This window comes from Rhagoletis pomonella, unplaced genomic scaffold (genome assembly GCF_013731165.1).
Source record: "Rhagoletis pomonella isolate Grant_MI unplaced genomic scaffold, Rhpom_1.0 Rhpom_scaffold_00013, whole genome shotgun sequence".
Lineage (NCBI taxonomy): Eukaryota > Metazoa > Arthropoda > Insecta > Diptera > Tephritidae > Rhagoletis > Rhagoletis pomonella.
This window is the reverse complement of record NW_023458567.1, coordinates 3,356,512-3,362,950: the sequence shown is the minus strand read 5'-3', so window position 1 is coordinate 3,362,950 and position 6,439 is coordinate 3,356,512. Positions and strand designations below refer to the sequence as shown.

The following is a 6,439-nucleotide window of genomic DNA, read 5'->3' as shown; positions in this document are numbered from 1 at the left end:
TGCTGTCGATGGCAATTTGCGACATGTCACACACACACACACACACTCGTGCACACATGGGACAACTACTTATTCATGTCGCTTGCAACTATGCACCAATAAAGCAACAAAAAGCCATTTAACTGCCTTCACTTTCGCGGCTATATAACGGTCGGTCTTTTACTACAACAGCACAGCGGCCAACCGACTGCAGCGTGTCTGCATTTTGCTAGCGTTTTTCTTATTATTTTATTTCCGTATGGTTTTTCGGTAATAATGGCGTACAAATCTCAGCGTTTTGGTGGCGCACAAAATAAATATTTGTGTTAATTTTTTTATGACTTCGCCATTGTTTGTACGAATTTTATTTTCTGATTTAAATTTTTTTTTTTGTAGGCAAAAAAATACATACATATAATTTTCCCATTTTTCTTCTATTTCGTTTTATTTTTTTACTTTACTTCATTTTTCACTACACTTTTATTTTCGTTAAAAAATTTGCATTTTTTGCTTGTAAATTTTACTGCCAGTTTCTATTTTCTTCTGCGCTCTATTTAATTTCCTCGTTTCACTTTCATATTCGAGGTTAGTATAACAACTGTCACTTTCAGTTGTTAGTTGATGAATAAAATAATTTAGTGCGCAGGCATTTTTAACCTCCCAGTAGTTTATCAACAAGCTTTAAATGCAAAATGTAACAACAGAAACCTTAGCAAAAATATAATTAAAAATTTGTTTTAAATTCCTTAATTTTTATTCGAAAACAAAAATTTTCATTATAGAGAATTTTGGCTGTAAAATTAGATAAAATTCAACCAAACAAATATCAATTTCATTGGTGCGGAAAATAAAACATAAACAATTTTGTTTGAAATTTTGCTGCAAAAAATATTTTTCCATAATTTTTCGACATTCAAGTAGGATTTTTTAAGAGTTGAAAACATTAGCAAAAATAAATTTGTATTTTCATATTTTTAGTAATTTTTCGACGTTCAAGTAAGATTTATTTAAGAGTTAAAATCCTTCGAAAAACATTAATTATTAATTTATTGTATTCGCACTGTTAAAATATCAACTTTTTCTATATTTTGTATAATAATTAATTATTATTATAATTAATTATAAATTTATCGTAAGTATTTGCACTGTTAAAATACCATCTTTTTATATTTTGTCGTTTCTTTTTAAGTTCCCTAAGTCTTATTCGAAAACAACAAATTTTCAAATTTATTACTTTATTAAAAATTTTTCTATGCATTGCATTTTTTTTTTAAACTTTCTCTCTTCCATTTTTACGCATATTACCTAATGTAAATTAAATGTTTTTATTCAAATTTATGCTAAAAATTTTCATTAGCCCAAAATACTCATTGTTGTCAAATATATGTAATGCCTGAAATTTTTAATAAGTTTATCAACCACTTAATTAAAATGAATAAAAGCTCAAACAAGTTTCTTTGCATAAAAAACTTTATTTCATTGCTTTGAAACTTTTGAAATTTTGCAAATTTCTTCATCTCAAATTGTGGTTTTGAATAAAATTTTAGATCCGTTCGACTTATTCTAAATTTATAGTTACATGGACTTCAATTTTTTTAATAGTATTCACTTTTTTAATCTTGCATCGTTACCAAATTTTTATTAAGAAATTTTATTTAGCCTGGCACCTGGCAAAAATAATATTTGTTTTCTCAAAACATTTTTTCTTAAAAACTCCGTCAGGCTCCACACAAATATTAATTAAAAATTAACAAAACAATGTGTAGATAATTTTTTTACGTTTGTTTTTGTATATACTCCTGGTTTGAAAATTTAATGTTAATATTTTTTATTTGTTCAAAAATTTTTTTGAGCTTGGGCCTATTTTGTGGAAACGCAACAATAATTTATCATTTGGTAGAAGTTATAGTTGCTATTTTGAAGATCACTACATCTTCCCATCAGACTTCTTCATCGAGGTCGCTGGGATATAAACCAGCGACTGCGTATCTATTGCAAAGCCCGTGTCACCCACTGTGCTAAGTTCGCCTTGTAATCGTGGTTGCTTTTCCAATTTTGTCAATATGGTTAACCCAATATTTGTAATATTTTATTGTTGCAAAAGCTTATTTTAGTTTTTTATACTAGTAAATTTTTTACTTTTAGAAGTTATTCAAATTTTTAAACTTTTCATTTTTTTTCAAAACTCAATTTTATAATAAATCGCACGAAAGTGAAGTATGCGTTGTCTTTTTTTACCGCTTTTGCCATATTATAGTACTTTTTTGATGTGCTCACTTAAATCATTTTCGCATATTTGCTTTTTTGTTTAAATATATAATTTTTAATAATAACATTCGCCTCCCCTAACTTGAGCAATTATCGCCTAACGCCAACTAATAACTTAAATAAATAATGCTTCTTTTTATAATCCGGCGTATTATGTAAAGCTTTTGAATATTTAAATTGAGCGAACGAACCTTTATTGCTTGCGAAAAAATATCAAATGCTCGCAACAAGCAAAAGATCGCACAAAGGCCGGGAATATATATTTAATGCAGCGGACAGGTTGATGTTACACAAAAAACGTAAAAATGTTCAAAAAGATATAAAATTTAGTAATAATAATTTCATGGCTCACGTTTCAAACGTTGGAAGTGCAAGTAAAGAACATCAAAAATCATTTCACAAGCTTTTAATAAAAATTAATTTTTATATGCAACAAACATTCAAATTAGGCGCTGACGAATTTTGGAAAGGTGTCTGCTTCATTTTAGTGATTGTTTGTTTGCAAAAAAATTATTGTTAGGTGCATGAAAAATCGCTTAGATTTATTGCCAATTAAATGTCCATACATTGATTTGTTGCTATGAGCTTTCAGAGTCTCCGCTTTGAATTTCCATAATTTTGCACAGTCACACCAAATGTGCGCATAAATGTTTATTTGTAGCAACTGTCTTTCACTTTTTCCCACCACACCTGCCTATCCGCTCTTCCCCTAGTTGCTATATCATTAAATTTATGTGGCTCTAATTGCCGCGAGATTTGCACCCAAAAACAGTTCATGTGATTAGAGTGGAAAATTGTTGGCTTTTATATGGCAAATGTGGTGATATAATCGGCTAGATGATATAATCGCCAATAATGACTTTTATTTATGCAGTTAAATTTTGACTTTTTAAATTATTACGCTAAAATTCAATTTTTTTCAATGTAAACTTCGCTTTTCTATTACTTCTGTCCTTTTTTGCTCAGTACATCTACTAAATAAACATTATTTTTCATAATTTTTTCTATATATATTTTTTGTGAATTATTAAAAAAAAAACTGTTTTGCAATTATTTAAAAAAAAAGTTGGCGTCCGTTTTTAAAACAATTTAAATTTATGATAATTTTAGATTTTCTGTTTTTTATAAATTTTTTATTTTACTGGTAGGGAAAAGTTCCGCAACAACAATAAATGCATACTTAATTACACGCTAAGCGAATAACCGCAAGCAGGCCAATTACCAAATGCATTAAAATTTTATAGCCATTGTAAAGCAAGAACGCAAATATTAAAAGTCTCTAGTGTGGTTGGCAAAAAATTAACAGCAGCCTTAGTTAAGGCTTTAAATAAAAAATTTATGGGCAACGTGGATTTTCATGTGCATATCGCACACCATCTTCAAAAGGGCCACAACTCAAAAATTATTTCGGTAGATTTTGATGCATAAATCAATTCGTAGGATATATCTCCAATTAATTCAGACATTTTTCTCTTCGTGATTATATTCACCAACTAGAAAACTACTTTTATACCCGTTTGTGTATTAATTGCGTTTAATCTGTACCATCCACAAGCAGTTAAATTTTTTTTGGATCTGATTCTTGAGTTGTGCCGCTTTTGAAGAAGGTGTGCGATATGTATGTCCATTAAAATGCGTAAAAAAAAAAAATCATGCAATACCACCGGACCCCACTTAAATTTTAGTATTTGGTAGTGTAATGATACTCCATGAATCTGCCCTCTCTTCGATAACTCGTAACAGGTCGCGCTTCGAGCCTTTATTTTTTCTCATAGCAATATTTCCATTACCAATACCATTAACAACCCCAATATCATTGCCCATAAAATTACCATCACCACCTCCAGCCAGCAGTGGCGTAACTTATAACAAAGACTCGCTATCACCTTTGACCGGCGTCAAGCATGCCAGAGTGTGGCGACACAATTTACAGTGTTCATTGCATTTTACACCATCCGGATTTGCCCCGCATTTTTTCTAGTTTTATTTTATTTTATTTTGTTTTCGCGATTTTTCTCCATATACAGCGCCTCGTTGTTTACAAATACATACGTACGTATGTATGTATGTATGTATGTACATCTAACAACTGCGCTGCGCATTTCTGTATCCACACTTGCATTTTTATGCCTTTTATTTTGATATAATTTTTCTTTTTTTTCCTAACTATAATTCTAACCATACTTTTTCACTTTCATTTTCTGCCAATGGGCTTTGGAAAAACCTTGAGCCAATTTGCTTACTCACTTTTTTCCTGGCTACACAATAATACGGTGACATGCATGCATAGTATGTACTTAAGAACATGCCCTTTAGGAAATTTTCTTAAGAAACAGTGTATAAAGTACATTTTTTTAAGTTCTCTAATCTAGCTTTATATGCCAAAGCAAATATTTCTTATGTCACTTTTTAAAGGATTTTTTAATAATTTAAAATTTTCTTTATTTTTTTCAGATCGAGCTGTAACCAATTATTTTAGGGTGAGTTGAAAACTAGTGATTAATTTATTAAATGAAATTAATTTTGTTAAATTTATGCATATAAAGTTATATATACAGGGCCGCCGAGAGAAAATTTGTGTCCCAGACTGAAAAATAACGTTCAGCACGAATCGAAATATATTTATAATCAGGGCGGTACTCGCTATGAGTAAAATAATTAAAATCGGCATTTAATCATTATTTTATGATTTTTATTTTCTTCGCTTAAAATTAATAATTGTAATTAAGTTTTATTTTTTCGCTCAACAGAAATAAGTGTTTCAATTTATTTGGAAATAATTATTAATTGATTTTTTTCGCTCAGAGATAAAAATCATTATTGAGTTTTATTTTTGCACTTAAAAATAATCATTATTTGTAAAACTTAAAAGGCCATACAGAAGCACTGTATAGAAATTCTGACCTGAAAATTTTGGGACTTAATCCTTTCGTTAGGATGTCGCCACCTCTGGATAGGATAAGTCGAATATCACGCGGGTATAGCTTTTGAGTTTTTTAAATGTTCATTATTCTTAAGTAAAAAATAAAACTCAGTAATAAATAATATCTGAGGGAAGAAATAAAGGTCATAAAATAATCATTATCTTTTATCGGAAAAATAAAAATCATTGTAAATAAAAGTAGAACGTACGAACACAAATATATGAGTATAGTTAAAATTATTTTACAACGACTACAACTTGTTCCGTCCCTGTTTATAATATTTAAAAGCCTTTAACGAAAGAGCAATTATATTGTAAAAAAAAAAATAATAACAAGTTATGTTTCTGATATTTTAGGCCCCTTAAAAAGCTCGGGCCCGGGGGGATTGACCCCTTTCGCCCCTCCCTCTCGACTGGCCTGGTTACAACTAGCATTTTTGAGGTCAGTTCGAAACTCATTTTCAAATAACTGTCACTTTTAATTTAATTAAAGACAAATGAACGTCTTCTAACTCTTTCATGTGAAATCTGTATTTCGGCCATTGAAAGTAGGCTTGCGATTACTGACACTCTTTCCGTATTCCTTATGCAGGCACGCTCAATTGCCACTACGTTTTTAACACACTAAAGTCGCAGCAGAATTTCCTACAGCCCACTTGGCAGCCTACCAACACTGCCACGCACGCACACAGTCAAATGTGTTCGCTTGCCAACAATGCGGTTGACTTTTGCAGCTAACTGGTGCAACGTTGAGCTTTTTGTCATTATAGTTTATTTTACACATTTTTCTACATTTATTCATGCATCGACCGCGGACACAGAGAGACATAACTAAGACTGCAATTTTAGTAGTTTTGCTCATTTCGTTTTCAATAGAAAAAATTTGCAACTTTTTGAAACTTTTTTCAACTTAAAACTAATATTTTTTCGTGAAATGTTAGTTTTTAGTTTAAACATATTTTGTAGTTTTTAACCTTTTTCTATTCGCTTTTTAACCAGTTTTTCTTTTAGCTTTATAAATTCTTCCAAGCGAAAACCAAGTAGCTGCGGCCTTGCTTTTGTGCATTTTATTCTACATAATTAAAATCAACTGGCATAAGTTATAGCGCCTGTCGCTGATAACTAAATAGCAAAAATTATTTTTAAATATCTATTTTTGTATGTATGTATATACATACATACATATATGTATGTACATTACAAATTTAAATTTCATAAACGATCTCGCTTAAAAAAGTTTGAAAAATACAAGTCGAACAAGTTTTCCAC

General features: G+C 30.1%; 1 long non-coding RNA gene across 1 annotated transcript in view; it reads left to right on the top strand.

Moving 5' to 3' along the window:
• The window catches only part of LOC118748515, a 55,956-nt gene extending 51,198 nt beyond the window's left edge, over window positions 1–4,758 (top strand). The window contains exon 3 of the long non-coding RNA XR_004994062.1: window positions 4,702–4,758. This is a non-coding gene — a long non-coding RNA (uncharacterized LOC118748515). The remainder of the gene's footprint in view (window positions 1–4,701) is intronic.
• The last annotated feature ends 1,681 nt before the right edge of the window (window positions 4,759–6,439 follow it).